Here is a 25,058-nt window from a genome sequence, read left to right as displayed (position 1 = left end):
AATGTCTACACCAGCAACAGAGCTCTCTCCAGCTAGTGAGCCGTCTCCAGCACCTGCTCAGTCACTGTTTCAGTGTTCTGTTCCCCCAGTAGTATTCTACAGTGCTTTCAGAGCTGATGCTGGAAATTTTTTGAGGTTATCTCTGTATAATAAAGTCCCCATCCCACAGGTTTCACCTCAGTGTGTGTTATGTTGAGTTGGGAAATTTACTGGCCTTACACAACTTTCTTCTCTCCCTTTGGGTTTCTTGCAGTACTAACTCTGGCCCATTTCTCCCTTAAGAAATAAATGTGAAAGGAACTGAGTTTAATTTTAACTGCTAAAATTGATGCTTTGGTGGGTAAACTTCACCAGTATTATTGATCAGATGATATTGTTTTGTAGACCTCAAAAGAATCTTAAGTTCCATTAGGAGTCTCTAGCTGGACCTTTGATATGTCTTAGATTCTAGGAACAGAGAGCTTAGAGAGCAGGATACTGGTCTTTTTCTCTGTAGGTACAGGATTTATTTTTTTATTTGGGAAAAAGCTGTTCTTTGGTCTTTTAAATTCATGCTATCATCCTTTGATTACAGTAAGAGCTTTACTTCCATTAATTATTGATGGAGGTGGTGATGGCAATGTCATCTCATGAGACCAGGTGGCCTTGACAGGTTTTAAGCTTGGTTTCTCATTCCCACTCAACCCAGCATTTCTTCTAGTATTTTCACATTATCAAGGTCTTGGATCATTAGAAGGGAAATGCAATTACAAAAAAGTCACCAGAAATTGTAAGGTATCTTATTTTAATTCATGAAGTAACTATTTTTGTGATCCTGGGGCACCACACTTTATCTGATCAGGCACTTTCACTGGAAACAAATCTGTTGGATACAGTTACATGGTTGGTAACTGAAAGAATTGCTAAGCAATCTTAATACCTTGTTTTTGGGTTATTATCTACTATAATACGTAAAATTTAACCCCTTCAGTGTCTGATCTTCTAAAAGAGTGAAGACATAGGGAGTATTATTCATTTTCTCTTTCTTTCCTTTGTTTATTTAGTCAACAAATATTTATTGAGTACCCACCATGTGCCATATCCTGTGTTAGGTACTAGAAATATCCGTAAAGAGTAAACAGACAAACTCTCATGACACTTATATTTTAATCGGGAAGAAAGTAGTCAGCCGTCACTTAACAATGGGAATACGTTCTGAGAAATGCATCGTTAGGGATTTTGTCATTGTTTGAACATCACAGAGTGTACTTACATAAACCTAGATGACGGTAATTTCATAAAGCAAGACATAAATACGATTAAGATAAAGAAGAGATACTGTGTCTAAGAGGGACTAGTCACTAAAAAAATGTGAATTCCTAAGAACGTGGGTAGATATATCTATAATAACCATAATAAAACAAGTCATAGTAGCTCATCATATGGCTACTGACTATCTGGGTACTTGATATTTACTACGATGATTTTCCTTTTCCCCTTACCTTTTGATTTCTATTTTTTTTCTTTAGCTTTCTCATTTTATTGGGCATCAAGGTGAGGGGGCAGGGAGACAGAATTGCAAAACTTTTCATCTAATCATTATTTTAGAGATGATCCAATCTAATTCCTTTCACTTTGTAGGTGATGAAACTGAGGCTCAGAGAATTGACCTGACTTGCTCTGGGTTTCACAGCTAGTTACAGCTAATCACAAGTAGGTAGTGGTCATCTCTGAGGATTTCCAGTGAGTGGTGCATCTCTCAATTTTGAATTTATAAAACCCCAAATCTGGACTTTCATGGTCTCACATGAGATCAACCCTGAGATATCTCAAATTCTCCAGGATCCAGGGGTTACCTTCTATTTAATACCTAGTAACAACCTACAAGCCCCCTTTCCACCCCTAAATCAGCAAGAAGTCCAGCCTTTAATGGGCTCTCATGGGCCGCCTCTCTGTCTGCTGAATGTTCGAGGCTTCTCTGTGGGTGGACTCCGAGAGTTTCACAACTACTTCTCCAGGCTGCAGGGAATCTCCGCACTTTGCTCAAGTCTCTGTGCAGACACAGTTCATTTTCCAAGCACTTCTAAGACCAGGCCATATAGTTTACAAAACTTTACCAATGGTTTGTGGATAGCAGAAGAGAATGACTCTGCAGGAAGGGAAAAGTACCTCTGGAGTTCACTGGTCAAGCTCTCAAGAAGAGGTCTCTTATCATCATCTCAATCTTTCAACCTTCCTTTAAGCTCAGTCCTGACGCCATATTTCAGGAACCAGCTTTACACACCACAGCCTTTGACCAGGTCCCTCCTGCCCGGAACCCAGGCCGTTAGGTCTTCACTGGCTCTAGAGAGTGAAGGAAATCCTTCTTTTTCCAGAGAGGCACCCCAGTCCACAGTGATGATCACCTTTGAGAAAATCATACAGAGCAGTTTACTCTTCATACTCTCATGTTTTCCAATCCAGATTTGAATTTTTTGACTTTGGGCTTTATTTTTACGTAATCAAAATGCTCTAAGTAAGAATTTTTTCCAAGACAAAAGAACACCCCTCATACCCACGATGAATGATGCCTCTACTTCCACCTAAAATTTAAGAACATAAAGCAAAAGAACTGTTGGCAGCTGGAAATAATCATCTCATGTACCCAACAGCCAGCTCTCAAAATTTCAGTCTTACTGGGTCAAGTTTCTGAACACCTCCTTCCATAATCTATAGAATTTCCCCCACTTCTTCTCTGCCAGTTGCCTTCCATTACCATCTTCAAAACTGGTTTAAAACCCATCTTTCCCGGAAGCCTGGTCAGCCTCATGTCCTTCTAATCAACAGTTCATTCTTAGCACTTACATATTCAGTTTATGTGATACCATTTTGTCATATTTTGTCATTTGTACATTCATGTTATCCTCCCATTTAGTACACAAACATGTTAAAGGCAGTTACCTTGTTTTAAGATCCCCTCACTCTGTTTGACAACAATGCCATTGAGTATTCAACAAATATTACATATTTCTTGTCAGATTGAAATCTGTCGTTTACCCCCAAACATTGCCGAAGGCCTTAGACTTACTGCATTGCCATTTCTATTGTGATCTCTTTCATTTCACCTTTCTACTGAATTTGTCCCAAGTTCAGTAGCCAACACTTGTCATATGGATTTGAGGATGACATCCAAATGAAATTCCCATTCGAGAGTATTGTTTAATCTCATTTGACATGACAAAATTTAATCTTTAAATCTCACACTATGATTTCCTATTTTGTAACCTAATGGGAAAATAGGATGCCGAGATGCCAGAGACTTAACTGAAGCCGGGGTGTCATACGGGCACTGCTTTATCCAGGACTGGATGGCCTTCTGTGGAGTGGCAGGGGGATGCTGGTGGTCTTAATAGGACAGTAGGACCTGTAATCAGAGCCTGAAAAGCCAGTGGAGGGGAGTGTGGGAGAAAGGGATCAGACCTGCTGAAGGGTCTCACTGAGTGTAGGAAGATGAGCTGAGGAAGAGAAGCTCAGAAGCCTGGGCTACTCTACCCTTAGGCCCAGCTGTGGCCTCAAAACACACAACATGCAAGGAGGAGGTGGAGAGATGGGATCAAGGAATGAGGACTGCATTTCGCAGATCCACAATGAGATACATAAGTAGCTGAATTCAGGGTCTGTGTTATTTAATTTTTTTAGGTCAATAAAATAAAATGGTAACATATCTAATAATTGTATTACTTACCCACCCCCATGTCCAGCCTCACCCCATCCTTCTTTCAGTGTTTAATACCATGTAAAAATTCAGAGAACTTTGGTTTTCCAGTGTTTGAATTCATAAATATGCTCAAAAGAGCTATTTGATATCTTTGAAGTTTTTGTTTATTTGCTGATTCAAATTCTGTTTTTTCTTATACAGAGGAAAATCATCTCTGACTAAGAATAAACAGAATTAATCCATGGTAGAAATCTAGGACCTACACATCTACAAGGGTTTTAATATTAAGCAAAACAACTTCTCTGGGTGTCAAAACATGCAGATATCTATGCATATTTGATGAAATTGATATATAGCTAACAGAATGCAGAGGGAACACATTTGGAGCTAAATATCTTAGGTTCTGACCCCACCTCTACTCTTAACTGACTTTGTGATCTGAGGAAGGTACTTAGCCTCTTAAGTCTCGGTTTCCCTATCTGTTAAGTGAGGCTGGTGATAATAGCATTTATCCTCTAGAGGTGTTGAGAGAATAAAATGAGTTAATGTATGTGTAGCTCATAGAAGGATGCCTGGTACACAGTGCCAAATGCGTGTTAGCTGGTGGCATGAGTACACTCCTATGGCCTACTTTTGCGGTGAGTTCATATTTAAGGTGCTTGGAGGGGAAGATTTCGTTGTTAATCAATTTTACAAATATTGAAAGTTGAATTTTCTTTTCTTCCAAATCACACGTGTGTGTGACATACATACATACATACGTGTATGTGTGCATGCACATGTATATGGTGATTTTTAAAGTGGTGCTTGTTAATTTCTATGTTACTCAAGAATGGATTGAATTTTCCTTTTCAATAATGCTGAAAATATCCTACTCATGGGGCAATTTCTTTCTCAATTTAAGCGCCAGGGATATAATATAATCCAAATACAGGAGCAACTTCAGCGAAGGGTGAGCCCACAGAGTTCCCTTTATATTTGGGCCAAAGGAACAGTCTAATTTTCTCTTTGTTATGTTTCAAATGCATCTCAAGCTGTCGTGGGACTATCATTGTGAAATAAAGGGGCCTTGCAGCTCAGCGCCTCCTACACACAGCTAATTAAATAGAAGAAGAGGCCAGGAGCAGACAAGAAGCACACTCATAAATATTACACATTTTTATTAATAACGTACAAATGATCCTAATTAAACCTGCATTTTCCATGAGCAACACTCTCACACACAAGTTTGTTCCCTTGTCCAGGACTTTGAGAGGGGTGGAAATATCTGGAATTTTAACGTAAGGAGACTCCCTCTTGGCTCAACACTCTCTCCCTTTTCTCTATTTCGCAGCCTCTCACTAGCTTTTCCCAGTTTTTAGGACCCAAGTGACTAAATGAAAGGTCCATGTTTCCTCTGAGCTCTCGATGAGCCTGTGATCCTAGAGACAAGGCTTGCCATTTAAAAAAGATTTCAAATCAAAACGCATGTAATCCACAGAGGTCTAAATTAGGCCTCTGCGTGTCATCTGTTCTCACTGCTCTCTTCACTGTACTTACTCAAATGTGGGATTATGTCTTTTTCAAAAGTCTGCCTCATTCTCCAGATATGAGCTCCCAAGACCAGGGACTCTATCTTGTTCATATTTCATTTCCAGTGCTAAGGTCGTCTCTGCCCCGTGATAGGTTCTCTGTGATTTGGGGGGGTGTGTGTGTGTGTGTTAGGGGGAGGTTGAAGCCAGGGCTTTTATGACTGCTGCTTCTTTTTTAAATTCAAAAGTAATTTACACATGATATAGTTTACACTTTGAGGCGTATCCTTTCACGAGTTTTGACAAATGTTCTGGAGTCATGTAATTTGTACCCTCATCGAGACAAAGCACAGTGGCATCACTCCCCACAGTGCCCCCGTCCTTGGCAGTCAGGCCCCTGCTCTGCTCTCACACCCAGTCCCTGGCACCCCAGTTTGTTTTCCGTTCCTACCGTGTTGCCTTTTCTAGAATATCAAATAACAGCCCTTATATGGTGAGTGGTCTTTTGTGTCTCGCATCTTTCATTTAGCATAATGCTTTTGAAATCCATCTACGTTTCTATATTAGTAGTTTGTTCCTTTTTATTAACAAAAAGAAATAGAGTAGATTCTTAATAATTATTTGTTGAATATATACAGAGGAATACCAACCTGGAACATATCTACAAATGGGGTAGTTGAGAAAACCTAAACATCTTTATCCACAAATAATTGCCGAGTGTCTGGATAATACGTTAATTAATGGTAATTGCAGATTTTCATACCAGGTCTTGTTTTTATCTTCAGATTTTTTTTTTAGTGAGGAAGATTGTCCCTGAGCTGACATCTGTGCCAATCTTGCTCTATTTTGCGTATGGGACACTGCCACAGCATTGCCTGATGAGTGCTGTGTAGGTCCACAGCCAGGATCCAAACCCGCGAACCCCGGGCTGCTGAAGCAGAGGGCGCAAACTTAGCCACTAAGCCATCAGGCCAGCGCCTATCTTCAGATTTTTTGATTGAGTACTTTTCTAGAATAATTGGAATATTTCAGCACCACCTCTAGTGGAAATGAAATCATTTTGTTCCTGTGATACCTAGGAGTTAGCATCTGGATATTGTCCCAGGACGTCTTCAGTGGAGACCCTGTGTACGTCTGAGGGAGGCTGATATTTACAGCATAGATAAGGCCCATGGGGACAGTGGGCACTGCACTTTTCAAGTAAAATTTCACATTTCAGCAAAAATGGTGTAGAATTATCTTATTCGGATGTTAAAAATGAGAATTTAATATATATTGCTTGTCTAACCTTAGCCTTAGAAAAATAAAAATCAATATTGGATACTTTCTAAAAATTTTCTCTTGGATCCCTGAAAAGTATTTTCCTCAGTGCTTACTGGGACCATAACTAGGAGAACTCTGATATTTTGAAGAGTGCTAACATGAAGTCATTGAGATGAAAGAGAAATCAGGTCTGTCCTTTCTGGGATGACATCAAAGATCATGGAGAGACAAAATGTGTAAGAAGAGAACACTAGATGGAGAATGAGATGTGACGTCTACATATGGCCAAGAGATTTAACCTCTCATGACAAGTGTTATTCTCTGGTAAAACTGGGATAAATAATTAAACCCTGCCTGTCTCTCAGGTTGCTGGTTTTGTTTTCGACAAATGCTACTAGCCATCACCTTCTATTTGAATTGCCGTTCTTTTACTAGAGACAGTCCTGTGTGATACTGAGATAGGTTGCTGTCTCCCCTAACGTGGCGGGGGAGATCACTGCTGGGAAAATTCTCTCTTCATTCACTCCTTTCCAATAAATGCCTCCATGAGCACAGAGGAATCTTGTTATTACAAAATGCCTTAGGTTATAACTCAAAACGGATGTATGACAATGTACAAGCTGCTTTGTAAAATTCTCCACATTTGCTTTAGAAAATTATAAATATACTCAATTTTCCTATTATCCTTCTTACTTACTTACTATATACCAGGCACTGTGCTAAGAGTATGACACATATCATGTCACGTAACCTTCTCAACAATCCTCTAAGGTAGGTGATGTACTGGCCGTATTTCACAGATGAGGAAACTGGGACTTCCATTTTCTGGTTGGTCTTCTGTCTAGTTGTTCTAGTTGGAGCTGGTTTTCATGGTACCATTATTGGGTCGCTGTTAGTTTTCAAAGTTACCACAGAACTGTAGAAGGTGGAATGGGAATAGGGCAAGTTAAAATCCCACAAAGCTTGCTGTTCTTATCAAGATTCAGTCCTTTTTTTGTCGAATAAATCTCTTCAGATTGTTGTAAGCCTTTGGCTAATTTCTAGAGTTGTAAAAAAGTTAGTTTTGTTAATTTTTTCCCATGTTCTCATTGGAACAGATTTTTGGGGGACCTTCTTCCACCATTCCCACTGATGCTCTGGAAGTGATAGTTTTTAGCATGGGAGGTGATGGCTAATCTGAGTCATCACTTCAAAAAACATCTCTTATAAATACACAAATACATTTTGAGAAAGGCTGAATTTATCAAAATATGGTTGAGGACCGTCTCCATTAGAATCACCTGGAAATTCACTGGGAATGCAAATTACTGAATCACCTCAGTCCTATTAAACTAGCTTCTCTAGAGAGAGAACCCAGAACCTTATATTTTTCACAAACCTGGTGATTGATGTACCCGTACAAAGTAAAACTGAAAAATCGCTGCTACATGGTACTCTACAATTGACATAATTCAATGCCTACTTACTGAATATTGCATTGCAAAATTGATTTTGAACATCTTAAAATTCAGCAACAGGAATTTTGGCAGATAATAATCACTTTCCTTCAGGTTTACATTTATCAATGATATTTCAACATTGCCTGCACGTAAGTTTCGTATCTTGAAAATGTCTAAGAGTTGTGTGATTAAGCACCTACCAGCTGCTAAGTGTTCAAGGGCTTTCATTATATCATTTAATTCTCAAAGGTATGACCTTTTATCCCTCTTAAAGGTGAAGAATCTGCCCAGGGTCACGTGACCAACCAAGGGAAGAAGTGGGATTTAAAAGAAGTCCCCCTGACCCTAAGCCCTATGCTTTTCCTGCTCTGCCTTCCTACTTCCTTAAGCTATGTCTTCATTACACATTTCTCACTTGAACATAATGACCATTTTGCCAAGAGTCACAACGCATTCATTTCAATTCTTTTTAAAAATGTCAGAATATTAGATGTCTTTCTTATCTCTTTATAATGCAATCCAACATCTGTTTGTCTGAAAGTTACAGAATAATTGGCAAATGGAGTTACTTGCATGTAGGCATGAGAAAGGAAGGAACAAGATTTGGAACCTCTGTGGTGTGTGGGCTGAGGCTGAATTTCACAGCGGCTCTAAAATGAAGGTGAAAGAAAGGAATTGAGGCCTCAAGCAAACCAAATCAAATTAGTTCAAAGAAAAGGAAATGACTTTCCAGATGAATAGAGATGAGCTGGCATGCACATGCTAAACACCCTCATATTTTTAAATGACTATATGTCATTTTCTCAAGGCTGTGGGCAATGGGTGTATATTTCAAAAGAGGATTTCAAAAGAACAAGTTTTCTCAATGAGCTGGCCAACATTTCCTGATGTCATAGTGCTATTTCTTAGAATTCTGGATTTGGTTCATCACTTGTCACAAAGAGACAACATGGCACAGAGGGGTGCCCTAGACCCCTAGACGTGACCTAGAAAATGGGCTGACTGGACTTTTAGAGCTGTGACTTTGATTTCCCTCTGTCTGTGTCTGTGCAAAATTTCTCAGGTCAGTTATAGAATAGATGACTCGAGAGAAATCCAGTTGTGCTGAACTAATCTTGTGTTCTAAATTTTATCAGATTGGCTCATGTACGGGTATATATTTCTTAGTAGATGTCAATTTTTAGGTAAGTAGACTCAGAACTCTTTGAAAACAGGGACTGTTTCTCATTCAGCCCTGTGCTGTCCAAACCTAATGCAGTACCTTGCACACAGTGGGCACTCGAGACGTCTGAGGAATGAAGGAACAGAGTCCACCAACCACATTAGCGGATCAGTAGATTATGGTTGTCTCATCTGTTCTCAGCCTATTGTTTTATCTGAAAATAGATTTTTTAAAAATGTAAATAATAACTGAGTAAGTATAAGGGTAAAGAATAACCAGGAAATGAAAATCCACGTACCCACCTAGTTTAAGAGAAAAAATGTTCTACTTAATTTTGAAGTGTCCGGAGCATCCAAACTCCTTTTTCTTCACCGTATGCCCCACCTCCAGGGCGACCACTCTCCCAAACTTTGAGTTTATTGTTCATTCTGGTGCTTTTATATTAGAAATAAGTGTGCCTATCATCATTATTAAAACATTACTTTTTTTTGGTAGAGAGGATAAGATTACTCTCTGTTTAAAGCAACAATAATCTTTACTGATGGGCTAAAAGTCCATAAGGGGTGTGAGGTAAAGGCCAAACAGGTCCAGCCCCTCAAAAAATAGATATTCAAATCTTAATAGGAGTTTTCATAGCCTTCCCTCAAAGGAGTAAAGAATATGAGAATTTCAGTTTCATTATGGGATGAATAAAGGAGAGATTTTGGTGGGGGCTCTTCTGAGTGTCCCTGTGCGTCCCCACTGGACCTCGCATACTGCTGTTGTTAACAAGACTGTTCAGTGGTTAGAGACATGTTGCCTCCTAAAATCACGCACCTGTGGCCTGGCAAGTCATGGCTACAAGTCCTGTTATTTAAATATCCATTCCTTCTGCATTCATTGATTACGACAACAGCTCCACCAGCCTGCAGATTTGGAAGCTCTGAGCCATGTTAAGAGCCAGACTTGATAAATCAAAGCTGTTTTCTCACAGAAGCAGATGAAAGAAGTAATTTACAGTTTACTCACAGCGAAGAGTTTGTCTGAGACCACAAGAGAGAAAGGCCTCTCCTGTGAGAACCTGACCGACTTCTTTGGTGACTTTCCAGAACAAGGAAGATTTGCTGTTGTTTTCCTTTCATGTATGGGGTGGATTTCCCACTTTTTCACTGCTCTTTTTCTCTGAGTAGACCAAGTTTCTTCTTTGCTCACCAAAGGTGAGCAAAGGTAATCTTTGAATATCTTCAAAAGTGGGCCTGGTCATGCTTGTCATTGAATGAATATAAATTTTCCAATATCTTATATTGGAGCTGAGGTGTTGGTGTTCTAGTTATTACATTAACTGCATTTATACTTTAGTTTTATTCATTTTACGTTAGTTTTATTCATGCAGCTCATGCAGCACGTTTGAGAGCATCTAATGTCTACTAGATGCTGGGAGTACAGCAGTGGATAGAACAGATTTGTCTCTGCCTTCAAGGTTATAGTCTCTCAAGGGAGGCAGACATTAATCCCAACTCAGTGAGTGTTTGAAGGAAAAGGATACTTCATTTTGCTACGTGTTACGGACGGCAACCTCCTTACCACCTGCTTCCTATTTCCATGTGGAGGGCCTTCACTTAATGCAGCCCTCCTGGCCTCTCTGAACAGGGCTTGTCGAACTTAGCCCATCTCCTCTCTGCTTTTGGGATGGGCCTGTCTGCTCTGAGCCTCTGCCTCCGAGTGGGAGGTGGGGCAGGGTTGGGGCCCTCCAGGTTTCCAGCACTGCCGTGACCACACGTCTGTCTAATTCTGCAGTTCAGAAGAGGAAGCCCACTGACGCCACGTACCGAAGCTAGATTGCCCCCCAGCCTTTCCTGGTATTATGCTGATGCTTGATCCTCATCTGCTTGATTCCACTGTCTCTCTAATTCAGAATTTAAGTGGGAGGGAAGATGCTATTATTGATTCCCTCAAACTTCAACACTAAGCATCAAATTTGATGCTTATACTGGGGGAACTGATAAAGTCTAATTTCTGGACCAGTGGTTTTCAAATTCCCCTCCTCAAGGGCAGGAGGATTCTAAGGCGCTGGCGAGCCTAACCCTGCCCCTCCACAGCCTGCAGGGACGGTAGGTCTTCTTGGGTCTGTTTATAGGTTCGGCTTCCCCATAAAAAGTCTGAGATTAACAGGAGTTTAAGAATCAGTGCCTTAGACTCTTAGCTTTCAAGCATTTTAGACCACAATCTAGAGTAATAAGTACATCTTATATTATACATACTAGTAGGTACTATCTACTAGTGTATACAGACCTTATTAATTCCATTCCATTCCTTTCCATTTTATGCCATTACAAACAAAAGTTTGGTTACAACTCACTAAACTGATTCTACAACACTCATGACATGAAGTTTGAAAAATTCTGCGTGAGACCATGTTCATTTTATCAAAGGGATGCTCTGGGTCAGGCGCTTATCTGTCAGTGACCTGACGTCCTTACTGCATCTCTCTGCCCTACGTGCCTTACTTCTTTTGAAGGCGAATATATTATTTGTTTTCTGGATGGAAATAAATTAGGGTTAAACTTATTATGAAATTATGGTTTCTTCTGAGAAAGTATTTTTTCATCACTGTTGCCATTATTCCTGAGACTATCAACAATATCAAAATAATGTACTATATTCCAGCCCTGGCAAACACTACCAAATGTTTCCCTTGAGGCCCACTGTAAACCATAGTATTATTACTGGCCTCTTTTGTTTTGTTTAGTGGGGGTAATTTGTATCAAATCATGAGAGTGAACGAAGTTAATGAAAATTCTCAAGTTCATAGAATTTATACTCTACTAGAGTGTGTCTTTTAAGTAAAAATATTCATAGGACTCACATTTTATGTGAGGCTATTTGTCACCACCATCCCTTTCTTGACAGTATGACATCCAGAAAATGGCAGTTCTGATGGGGCCGAGGAGGCAGGATCATTTCCGCGGCTGAGTTAGCGCAGCGCAGCAAGGTCAAGGCATCCCGGGGGTTGTGAGAGGCTCTGTAAGGGAGTAAGACTGCATCAGAGGCAACAGGGCCCCCGTGACGTGGCTTCGGACCAGCCCTGTCCCCAGTCTATGAAGCTGACTTCAAAGCAATAAACGCTGAGAAGTCAGTCCGTTACTTACCTGGTTGCCAGCGCTTCCGGCGAGGCGCAGACGGCCTCCCTGCCGATGGAGGGAGAGGAGCGCCCGGGCTCAGCAGCCGGCCTCCCCGGGCGCGGGGCGAGCCCCCTCCTGCCTCCCCCCTCGCCGCCGCTCGCTCTAAACGGGCGGTGGAGCCAGGTAAACACAGGTGCTGCCTGCGCTGGCTGCGGCCTCTCTGATTCAGGCTCTCCCCGGATGGCACTGGCTGGGAATCACAAGAATGGAGATCTAATCAAGTGAACGCTGGCTCCCTGCCCGCCGCTAACTGGTCTCATTCAGCTTCCCCATTGTTGATAATGAAACACAAGCGAGCCTTCAGGTTTTTGCCTGCTGGTTCCCAACCCAGCATTTGCTGCAGTCTGACTTGCCATTTTGTGGCTTTCTGGAAAGAACACTCGCCCGCAATCAACACGCCTGGCTTCTTGTCCAGGTTTTGCCTGGCACATACCGTGCACGTCACTTAACGTCCCTGTGCCTGCTTTCAAGTGCAGATTCTAACCCTAGTGCTGGCTGAGCGTTGTGATTTTCTTTTCTTTTTTTCCTTTTTAAAGATTGGCACCTGAGCTAACATCTGTTGCCAATCTTCTTTTTACCCTCTTCTTCTTCTCCCCAAAGCCCCCCAGTATAAAGTTGTGTAGTCTAGTTGTGAGTGCCTCTGGTTGTGGCATGTGGGACGCCGCCTCAGCGTGGCCTGACCAGCGGTGCCATGTCCGTGCCCAGGATCCGAACCAGCGAAACCCTGGGCCGCCGAGGCCCAGCGCGCACTCTGCCACGGGGTGGCCCTGCTTTGGGATTCTACATCTCAGGGATTTTTCAAGGTGGAAAGCAGAACACGCTTAGGTGAAATTCAAGGCTCTGTCTTAAAATCCTACAGGGTTGAAGGCTGTCCTGGAGGCGTAAGGAGAAGGAAAGAGACAACAAGGCTGGAAGGAGAAGTTTCTGGGAGGGAGACAGCGCGTGCCTGCCCTCAGAGCTGTCGCTGCTAGGGAGACAAGCCTCAGGAGGGAGTGCAAGGGACAGCCAGGCACTAGAGGCCTGGGCGCTGTGACTCGGGTTCTCCAACCCGCCCGAGACTTCGGCCTCCACAGAGCAGCAGCAGGTCTGCCACAGCGGCCGCAGCAGACACCCCGAGGCCTCCCCAGCCTTGGGCCCGGTGAGACCCCAGGGCTTGACCCCTTCGCAGGAAGCAGCCCCAAGAAGGCCGACGGTTTAACTTCTTCACAGTCCAATAGGAATGGGACTTGGAGTCAGAATTAAACTGATTTAAAGAAGATAAAAATAGCTAATGCAAAATTTCGTACCTCCTGCGTGGATGGACAGGGCCCACGCTCTGTGCGTGTCACCGGTCCCCTGCGGGAGCGGCTCAAAGCCCGCGCGGCCCGTCCCGTCAGTCGGCTTGGAGCCTCCCGCCCGGCGAGGCCCTCGGAGCGCGGCCTGCAGCGCCCGCCACGCGAGCAGCGCGAGGGGGACCCGCCCGCGGCCCGGGGCTCTCCCCGCCCGAGGCAGCCTCGGGGCGACAGGCGGCAGCGCGTCCGGAGCTGGGCGCCGGCGCCGGCTCAAGCCCTTGGGGCCGGCGGGTGCTCGGGGCCCGCTCAGCCCCCAGTTCACCACGGCTTCGTGCCTGCGGAGCGCAGGGCGCCAGGAGCCCGCCAGACTCCGGCCAAGTTTCTCTCCCGCTGAAACGACTTCCTGCGGACGGAGCGTTCGCCTTGGCTCCCAGGCCCGCGCTCCTTGCATGCTGCACAGTTCCCGGTCAGTCACGGAAAGGGCCGTGCCCCGAAACAGCCACCCGCTGGCCCACAGGGTTCTGGGGGCCCTGCAGCGAAGGGAGGCAGGGCGGCCTTTGTGGCCCTGGCGGCGCGGCGCGGGCTCACCGGCTGGGCCCTTCCAGTCGGGTTGTTCTTAGCGGCTCAGGGCGGACTTTGCAAAGGCAGGTCCTACCTGGCTGCTAGTTATTGAGGTCACCCAAGGATAGCAGCTTTAGGGAAAACAGGAAGAAGAAAAAACCGTATTTTTAGTGCATTTCCTCATGCCTTTTTGTGGTCCCTCTCTGTTTTTGAATTCTTCTTCAGTGTCCCCAGGACGCCCTCGCTCCCCACCTTACCCGGGGAGGTCCTGTGCTTGTGCTGTTCCTCGATGCCCAGAGACTTCCGGGGTCCCCTGGCCTGCCTTTCCTCACAGTAAAGTATAAAGGAAGACAACTTAAAATTACCTGTTATACAAAGTATGGAGCATTGTTTTAAATTGTGGAAAAAACACATAAAATTTACCATCCTAACCATTTTTAAGTGTGCCCTTCAGTACTGCTAAGTATATTCGTGTTATGGTGCAGTGGACCTACAGAACTTTTTCATCTTGCACACTGAAACTCTGTATCCATTAAATAACTCCCCATTTTCCCCTCATCCCAACCCCTGGTAACCACCATTCTACTTTCTATATCTATAAATTTGACTACTTTAGGTACTTCACGTAAGTAGAATTAGACAGTATTTGTCCTTATGACTGGCTCAGGATTCACCCATGTTGTAGCATGTGACAGGATTTCTTTGCCTTGAAGGCTGCATAATATTCCATTGCACGTACAAACCACATTTTGTGTATCCATTCACTGGATAACCCAAATGATAGACATTTGGGTTGCTTGCACCTTTTGGCTATTGTGAATAATACCTCTATGAACATGGGTGTACAAATATATTTTTGAAATCCTGTTTTTGATTCTTTTGAATATATACCCAGAAAAAGGTTTGCTGGATCACATGGTAGTTTTCTTTTAAATTTTTTGAAGAAGTGCCATGCTGTTTTCCATAGCAGTTGCACCATTTTGCGCTCCCACCAACAGCGCGCAAGGATTCTCCACATCCCCATCAACACTCATTATTTTCTGGTGTTTTGTTAGTAGCCATCCTAACTGATGGAGAGTATGGTTGAATTGTAACAGAAGATTTTAATGCTTCAACCTAAAGGGATAATGATGGTGTTGATTTCAGGTTCTGGCATGGGCCATGGGAAGTTATTAGATGTTTTGGTTAGAAGATTCTTCTGGCATCCTGTAAATCACATGACACGGACCTCAGCAGAGTTGTTATATCACCTGAGTGATGGTTAGCTCACCTGTCCCTGAAATCCAGATGAGATTACCTTTTCTATACCCCATTCTAGAACTGAGAAAAGCCAGATTCACAACACAGGATGATGCAAATTTCTGGAGGAATTGTCTCATGGCCCCATCTCTGGCCCCTATGTTCTGCTTATGTTATGGATATTTTTTTTAACTCTCCTGACTATATCATTCTTATTTTGTTCCACATGGACACAGACGTGGGACTGAGTCACTTTCCTTGGTTTCCACAGGAATAGCCACTCCCTCGTAGCTTTTCTGTATACAATGGATTGCACTGAAGTTTTGAGGAGGAATTTACACTGCAGAAAAGCAAGCTATTTAAAATGGAATTTTAGCACTCACATGCCCAAAAATCTTTGGACCATCCTGCCTCAGCACATTTGTTTTCCCTGCCGTCTTGCTATTCTGTTCAGCCTACTCAGAGTCTCGCTTGCTCCTCTGTTCCCTTCTCTGACTTTTCACCCTGGCCCTTTCTAACTCCTAGTTACCCAGGGCTCTGAGCTGCACCAGCTGGAACCATGAGGGACTGCTAGTTTCTCAGCCCCAGGTTCCTACCTCTTACCCTCCCTTAAAAGAGACAGGAACCCAGAGGACTGGACCAAAGAGTGTTTCCATCTGTAATGGTTTCCTGAAGCTGGAGACTTTGCCTTGACTCCTAGACCCAGTTGTGCTTCCGTACTCCACAGTTCTCAGGGATGCCCAATTCTCCTCTCTCTAGTGGGCACACCAATCAACTCCCTCCAATCTCCACTATAAGCCCTCCTTTGCAACCTGCAAACCTCACAATGTTTACCTAAGTGAAATACCCATTTATGAGCTCAAAGACACCAGTGGAAGTCTCGAGTTTTCCTTTAGCAGGTCTACCCACCTTCCTTGAGAGGGTAATGGTTTGAAATAGCATTCGTTTTTCTTCCAATACCAGAGAAATCTATGGTTTAAAATTCCTGACAACCAGTCTGTCGGCATGCATTTAGGAAAGCTTCTTGGAGCAGTTGAGCCTTGAAAGAAAGCTAGCATTCTGACAAGTGTGCTTCCTTTCTTTTTTTTCCTTCCAGCTCATATCAAGGCGGGCTGTGGACATGGTGAGGAGTGTCTCCTAAACCTTGTTGGTTCTGTTTATTTCAAGGACTCTCTGCACTACCCGTGGAAGCTAGACTTGCAGAGTCCCGTGATGTTGGCTTTCTAACTTGGGCAACTGTTTTGTGCCTTATTCCCACACCATGGTGGCTGTTTGTGGCAGGAAGCTGACAGGGATGTCAGCCTCTGTAGCTCTCATCTGTAATAATGCACTTCTTCATTTCACCTGGTTAGTGGAGACCCTGCCCCCTCTCACCAGGCAGACGTCCCAGAGGGAGTCTGGCCTGAATCCTGAAAGGTTGTCACAGAAGTCTCAGTAGTTGCTCCCTCTGACTGTTTATGGTAGGCTGGAAATGCTATCGTGAAGCTAATCTTGTAATCCTTTTCTTGCTAAGAGGAGAACAGTGAAATTCTGTGGGCCAGAGAAATGTAGGCAGCTGGGGTTTGAACTTTAGGCATGAGTGCGGTAGCACCAGCCTCCTGTTCAGTCTCATTGGCCCTGCCATGTTGGGAATGATGCAGTCAGAAGGCAGCTGGAGATTGCAAAGGAGCCAGACTGCAGGAGTCACTGGGTAAAGAAGAGCATGGCGTGAGGCAGAAAAAGGGAAACAGTCCATCACCCAATTTGAGAACTGAGAAAACAATTATGTCCAATGTGCCTAATTTCACAGAAGTTATCTCAACTATCCTGTCAGTGTCGAAAGAGGTATAAATAGGATGTAGTAATGGGAACTAACATCTCCTTGTCCTATAGTACAAAACCGCCTGTAGTTTCTGGAATACATCACGATCCCTCTGACAATCTCGTGTCCTGTACCTGAAACAACTTCTCTGCCTGAATCTCTCCCAGTCCCCACGTGCCCATTTTCCCCTGGATCCCTTCCACCAGACCTTCAGATTTCAGGATAGATGTCATTTCCTCTGGAAAACTATCTCAGACCCCCGGAGACGAGGCAAGGTGCTCAGTTCATGTCATAGTACTTATTACTGGGAATAGTAATTGCACCTGTCCTTATTATCTTTTCTATCATTTCAAGACCAAGGATTGTGTCTTCTTCATCACTGTATCCATAACATAAATACCTGGAATGTAGAAGGTAGCCAAGAAATATTTGTTGAAGGAATAGATGTTGAGATGTACAAGCACATATAAAATAGCTATCTTCAAGTCTTCCTTAAACTAAATCCAAATCCTTTATTGAATATTTTCTATGTGGGAAATCTAGGTTAGAGTTTCTTAAAATGTGTAAGAGTTAATTCTGACTATGGAAAAAAATGCTATATTAAGGGTTGAATCTTTAGAGAGTAACCCAAATAAAGCTTAAGCGTTCTGTGGAAGAATACAGTAGATAGAGAATTTTTTTTTTGAAAGCTATCTTGATTAGCTTTGAATTTCAATTTCTTTCACATCTTTAGTCATTAGGTTATGGAATCCATGGTTATCATCAAAATTAAAGAGAATGAAAGCTTTGCTACGAAGGATTGGGCGCTGCGAGTATGTTAGTCACTCCTCCACATGATACATGAGTGGCAGTACAGGTATGTATATCTGCATAAAAATTTATAGATTAAAGATACATGTTTTTGAATGCAGCAGACTTCATATTTTATTAGCACATAATATTTACAAGACCTGGTGGTATGGGATCGCTTTAGGTTGATCATTTTTTTAAATACGTTTGAAATGAACTTAGAAATAAGGTCTGGATTTTACTCATTCCTCTTCCTACTATTTTTAAATGCTCATTCTGCAAGTGGTTAATTTTGGCCTTGACATAGACCTTACAGCATTTTCTTTATATTATTACTCCCTAATGGAAAAACAAAAGATAATTAAGAGTAACAACAACAACAACAAATTATTGATCATCGAGCCATCATTTGATCTTTGTATTGATAAATTTTATATTTTTACTTTTCTGAAATATTTCAGGCATACCAAAGGACAGAGTAATATTTCATTTGAACTTAAATAAGCCGTTACATTAACTTGATTTTTTTCCTCATGTAGAATAACTTTTCCTTTCCATTGTTTGCCAGATTTCTCAGAAAGCATTACTATTTCATCTGACAAAAGCAGAATTTCTGAATTAGCTCCAAAAATATTTCTCTCTCCTCTGAAAAGTTTCAAAATAAGATTCCAGTGAAGTATAGTCCCTCAAAAATATACTCCCTGACTATATGAACAAGGATGAGAAAATGAAAACTCCCATACATTCTGGAATTATCAGTGAGAAGCCTTGATGGATGTTTTATTTTTAAAATTCTTCCATCATGTGAATACATTTCATCTTTAAAAAGCAGGTAAAGGATAATCTTGACACATCAAAAACTCATATGACAACTAAATCCTCAGTTGTTTTGAAACTTAGAATATGAGCTTTCCAGTGGGTTCTAAACTTGCAAACTGTGGATTCCCATCCTTACTGATAAACTTGATAAAGATGATACTAAATTTTATTCTTTCATTTACATATAGTCATGCACCGTGTAATGATGCTTCAGTCAATGACAGACCGCATATACGACAGTGGTCCCATAAGACTGGTACCATATAGCACAGGTGTGAAGTGGGCTATACCATCTAGGTTTGTGTGAGTACACTCTGTGATGTTCACACAATGATGAACTCGCCTAACGATGCCTTTCTCTGAATGTATCCCTGTTGTTAAGTGATGAATGACTGTATTTGATTAGTGTGTATTGACTTCCCATATGTGCCAGGACCTGTGATAGGAGCTAACAGAGGTCAGTGAATTGGCTGTGACATCTGCCCTTGTGTTGCTCATCTTCTGGCGTGATTCTCCATCTACCAGAATGGTATACTTCTTGGTGAAGCAAGGCATTGAACTGAATAATAGAATAATGTCATCAAGCATTTGAAAACTCTTACACTGTTAGAATTTTTCCTTGAGGTAATGTTTTTGTTCAATATCGATGTAATAAGCATTTATTGAGTATCTGCCACATGCTTGGAACTATCATGCTGTTCTACCCCACAACTCACAACTTCTCTAGCAGCTAATATAGGAAAATTTCAGTGAGGCAGAAATCAAGAGACCTTGAGTTCCACTGCTCCTCCTACGGACGATAAAGTTGCAGCCTTGAGTGATCTACTTAACCTTGCTGAGAATCAGATTCCTCAGACTTAAAGTGAGGAGGTTGGGTTATTAGATAAACTGTAAGGTTCCTATGGCTATATAATTCTATGATTTTTTAAATTTATTTTTTAGCTAAAATTTATTGAGCTCCTGTTAAATGCCATGCGCTAAAGTTCTAACACTTTACATGTATTATCACACCTAAATTTCACAACAACCCTCTAAGGTAGATCCTATTATCTCCATGTTAAGGATGAAGAATAATTGGGTTTTGTTTGTTTGTTTTTTGGTGAGGAAGATTGACCCTGAGCTAACAGCTGTTGCCAGTCTTCCTCTTTTTGCTTGAGGAAGATTATCCCTGAACTAATATCTGTGCCAACATGTTATGTTTTTACTCTAGTTGAGCATAGTCTGATTTCTTAAAAATGTGACGTTGGTTGGTGGTTTATGTATGGTGTGATTTGCTTGGATTGAACCCATGGAAAACACGTGCCATGAACACAACTCCACCATTGTTATTGATCAGGTGTGGTCTCCTACCTACTCACGAGATGTTGGCCGCAAGACACGTTCCCTCTATCAGCAGGTACCAAGATTACCAAAGGCAGCCTCTTGATTATAGAGATTTGAAAAGCTGAGAAAAAGTCTTTCTTGTTTTCAACTCAACCTGTTTAGTCCCAGAAAATATCAAAGAGCTGTGAACAAATGGCAGGTTCTCAATGCATTCCTGCGGATGATATCCAGAGAGAGCCTGCCCTACACTGCGCAAGCACGGAAACCTTTAGAGTCCTGTGAGCTGCACAGGGTTCCAAACCACCAATTAGGGGACAGGCAGCATTAGCTGTGGGTGCAAAGAGGAGAGTCGCTCTCCTTTCTGAAAGGGAATGAAGTTCTGTTTGTGCTTGCCTCTCCTCACACCTTCAAAGTCATGAAAGGACCCTGAGGTACCCTGTGGCAATTTTTGACATCAGTCTGTCACTGCCTGAAAAGCTGCACACCTCTTTCAATGCCTTGGTCAGACAGGAAGGAAGAGTGAAATCGCCAGCTAAGCAGGCTGTGGGCCTTGGTGAACAACTTTCCAACTTAGGAAGAGAAAAGAGAAGAAAGAACCAGGAAAGCATGACGGAATTGGGGTCAATAGTAATCACATTTGGGTGAGGATCTGTTTGATTAATGATCATATTAATCCTTGAGTTTCAGGGACAAGCCTCTGACCTTTTCTTCTACAACTGTAACAGTATGGCCGTGATTCTCAGTGGGTCATGGGGTGGGGGGTGGCTTTGCCCCTGCTGGACATTTAGCAGGATGTCTGGAGACGTTTTTGTTGTCACAACCTGGGAGTGGGGTGGGGTGGTGCTATTGGCATCTAGTGGGTGGAGGCCAGGGATGCTGCTGTAGGGGAGGAAGACATTTCCTCTACCCTCTCTGGGTTCTTCTGGCCAGAGAACGAATTAAATTCACATGAGACAGAATAGCAGGAGAAAATTAAACAAAGCTTTATAACATGTATACATGGGAGAGGCTCAGGCAAGCTGAGCAACTTGCCAAAAGGACTGAAGCCACCACCTTAAATATCATCTTCAGCTAACAATAATGGAGGATATTGGCGGTGGGGGAAGTCAGTTACAGGAGGTTACCAGACAAACACAATAAACAAATGCAGATTTAAGTCCTTGCCTTTGGCATTGATTAAGAGTTTCTAGAGATAAGGTCATCCCCCCTTCTTCCTGGTACAGAGAGGAAGACACCTTTACAGATAGAGATTTCCTTTACAATGTAAATGTCTCCTAACAAAGGGCAAGCAAGTTCCACTCCTCAGAGCCTCCTTCCCGTCTGCAGTTTATTAAAAATAACCAGCCCCAAATAATCCTCATGCCAAAGAGACATATCTTGGGGTGGCCAATTCCAGGCCCCCACACTGCTAAACATCTTATAATGCACAGGACAGCCCCACAACAAAGAATTATCCCATCCAAAATATCAATAGTGCCAAGATTGAGAAACCAGTCTGGGGCTAAATGCTTAATTTATGGAGCCAAACTGAGTTTCACTTCGTGACTGGTGACCTTGTGCGAATTATTTGACCTCTGTCTCTCTATTCCCCATCTGTAAAATGGGATCATAATACTACTTTCCTTATAAGATTGTTATGAGGATTAAATGAGGTAATATACGTAAGGTTCTTAAAACAACTTCCAGCATATAGTCAACACAATGTAAATATTAGTTGTTATTTTTATGCAAAATGGCACAGAGATGTATAAGAACCATTGGAACAATAGAATCTCTGCACACCCATGTTTTTGAGAGGAACTTCACTAAAAGATCACCTTAAAGTATAGTGATCAATACAGATTGACTAATTCAATGTGACTGGTAAGAAATTGGAATCTAAGTGATAATGAGCTTTGTGACACTGTCATTATCCTCTGCTAATTTCCTACAGTTGATTTAGTGCTATGGCATTGAAATGGAAAAGATATCAATGTACATCCTAAGAAACCATATATGCTTGGGTGGTGTTTGAGGTTAGTTAGTAATCATGTTTTCAAGATCTTAAAAGATCAAAGATGTGTGAATTTCCTAAGTGGTTGTGGAACTGTGATGGGGGGGGACAAGGAAAGACTAATGGACATGCAAGTGAAAATAAACTACTCACTTGGCAGGGCTGTTGGTATCCATAACGAGTGGAGGCACTTGACCTTTAAGATAACAAAGCTAACATTCCAAAAGGCCAGAGTCTGATGAAAGACCTTGAAAACTGAAGATGGTGAAGGTGGACAGAGCCAACACATTATCATATGATTTGTTCTCCCATTAATTGCAGAGGTGAAGATGCCAAAAAGGGATTAAGTACATATGACAAATTATAGGTGTTTAGCAGCAAAAAAAGGCCTGAATTGGCTGACCTGACCTGTCTGAATACTATGCCCAGAATTATATTTAATCTTGATTTGCATGAGAATCTGAAACTACCTGTACTAAACTTGATTAATAGTCCTTGACCTTGGGGCCCTTCTTTTATGCTCTAGATAGTTTCAGCAGCCAGGGGACCGACTCTGCTTTTCCCTATCATAGATTCTTTCTCTCAGAATGGAAGTTTTAATTAAGAAGATGTTTAACATTAGGGGTCGTAGGCAATTTCACAGAACCTCAGGAGACCAACTTAAAGTCACAGTTTCAGGCCAGCCTGTGATAAATTGACTTTATTTGTGAATCTAACGGAGGATCTTTACAGTATTACCGAGGCCCCACAAAGCTCCACAACGTGTGCCTTTATGTTGCAGACTCCTTTCTAGGCACAAAGGGCTGAAATTCACCTGGTTCTGGTATAGTCTCTTCCCAGTAAAGTGAAAGAGGTCCCAGAGAACAGGTTAAGAGTAATGACTACCCTTTTCGAATACCTAATATAAGCATAATCAGACACTGTGCAAGGTATTTTAGATGTTTAAAATATATTCATAAAACTCTCCCCATTTTGTAGACAATAAAACCAAGATTCAAAGAAGACAAGTAACTCGTTCAAGATCACAGAGCTGGTACGTGATGGTGCCAGGATTTGGATCCAGGTTTGTCTCTCCCTGATGCCTCTTCTGCTTTATCGGGCTATCTCTTCAGCTCTCAGCACAGACAATCTAGCCCTTGAGCACTGCCTCCATTCAAAGAGTCTCTGCAGAAGGAGAAGGTTTAAGTCACTTCTCTGCCCCAGGCTCTTTGTACCTGACATACTTTGTAATGCCTGAAATATTCTTCCCACAGCTGTTTCCTGGCAGCCTTCTCTCATTGTTCGGGTCCCAGTTCAAATGTCAGGATTGTGGAGACGACTTTCCTCCTGATCAGCCTAAATGAAAGTATCACATCCTAACCCCCATCCATCCATCAGGCACACAACTCTCATTCATTACACCTTCTTTTTTTTCTTTAGAGTGTTTATCACCAACTCACATTTCCCCCTTATATATGTGTTTATCATCTATCTCCATCCTCCAAGAAGTTAAGGATTTTGTCTTCATCCCTGCTGTACCTCTGGAGTCTAGAAACAGTGCCTGGTTCATAGTAAGCACTTAATAAACATTCATTAGTATTGAAAAGAATGCTGGGCTGGGAGTCATGGGACCTGTACTTAATCCTGGCTCCACTCCTGGTTTGCAGAGAATGTTGGACAAGTCAACCTTCTTGGGTCTCAAATTGTTTCTTCCTCTATAGATTGGATCAAATGACCCCTATGTCCCTGGTGTAGTCCCCGAACACTGATTCTAATAACACCCTGACTCACTCTGTGGGCCTGGGATAGAGTTCCCTGACGCTTCTCTTTGTAGGCCCCTGTCAACCTGCAAAAACCAGAAACCAGTTTAAGAGGGAAAGCATTTATTTGGGATCAAAGAATTGCAGTTTAGAGAGTATATGATGGTGCCAGACTCCACACGCTCCACAGAGAGAGCACAGACTCGGCTAGAACCCCAAATAGTGTCCTGCTAGGGAATAAAAGCCAGGAGCTTTTCAAGGAGAACAAGGGAGGTGGTATTACAAAGAACTTTCATTGGAGCTGGAGGCAGAGAGTTAGTCTTGGTTAAACATTGATTGACTATTGATTCTGTCTTCAGTAAGTCCATCACATAATCCTTAGTCTTTGTGATCAGGATGTCTGTTTTTCTGCTGACTTCTCAAACAATTACTTGTAAAACAATTGTATTCTGGCTCAGTCCAAAGGTTTGTCCCAGTTCAAGATTTAAGACAGCAAGTCAGTTTCTCTGGAAAGGCAGCTCTGACTCCGTTTTAAAATGGCTCCACAATTGTCAATTTTGACAGCTTCAAAGGGGTTTTTCTAATATTAATAAGTGAAAAATGCTGCAAGCCCAGATCATCTTTAGTGACAAGGAGAGTTTGTTCAATGATGTTAATAATGAACTTTTTGGTGCCCTGAAAGTGAGTTTTGTATATAGAAAATGCTAATTTAATTTTACTTTGGTCATAGAAATTAATATTCAATTTAATGAAGTTGCAAATAAAAAATCTAGTTTTTCTGTTGGCTTTTCATCAATATAAAAATCTTATTGTATTTTATGTCTAATGAATTTTAGCAAATACTTTTTTTTTTTTAAGATTGGCACCTGAGCTAACATATGTTGCCAATCTTCTTTTTCTTTTTCTTCTTGTCCCCAGTGCCCCGCTACACAGTTGTATACTGTAGTTGCAGGTCCTTCTGGCTCTGCTATAAGGGATGCCGCTTCAGCAGGGCTTGATGAGCGGTGCTAGGTCCACACCCAGGATCCGAACGGGTGAAACCCTGGGCCCCCGAAGCGGAGCAAGTGAACTTAACCAGTCGGCCACGGGGCTGGCCTCAGCAACTACTTTGATAGGGTCTTTGAATACTTGATCCCATTAAAATCTTTTAAACATTTAAATACTTTTAAACATTTTAAATTACGTTTACACATTTTATAGATTTGAGCCCTTATAAAAGACTTTGACTGTCAAAGCTTTCCATGGCCTTTGGGACTACTTATAAATCTAAGAAATAGATTTATAAATATGGCAAAACTTGAGTCAGCTTAA

At 42.1% G+C, this 25,058-nt stretch overlaps 1 long non-coding RNA gene across 1 annotated transcript; it reads right to left on the bottom strand.

Moving 5' to 3' along the window:
• Positions 1 to 1,127: 1,127 nt before the first annotated feature.
• On the bottom strand, positions 1,128 to 12,599 carry LOC139080174 (uncharacterized). Its single transcript, XR_011534452.1, has 3 exons — positions 12,180 to 12,599; positions 11,897 to 12,052; positions 1,128 to 2,384 (listed from the first exon to the last, which is right to left on the bottom strand). It is a non-coding gene; the product is annotated as an uncharacterized lncRNA (long non-coding RNA).
• Between the last annotated feature and the right edge of the window lie 12,459 nt (positions 12,600 to 25,058).

The sequence above is a fragment of the Equus przewalskii genome, chromosome 29 (genome assembly GCF_037783145.1).
Source record: "Equus przewalskii isolate Varuska chromosome 29, EquPr2, whole genome shotgun sequence".
NCBI classification, from domain to species: Eukaryota; Metazoa; Chordata; class Mammalia; order Perissodactyla; family Equidae; genus Equus; species Equus przewalskii.
The sequence above is the reverse complement of the archived record's forward strand: the minus strand, read 5'-3'. Positions and strand labels throughout refer to the sequence as shown.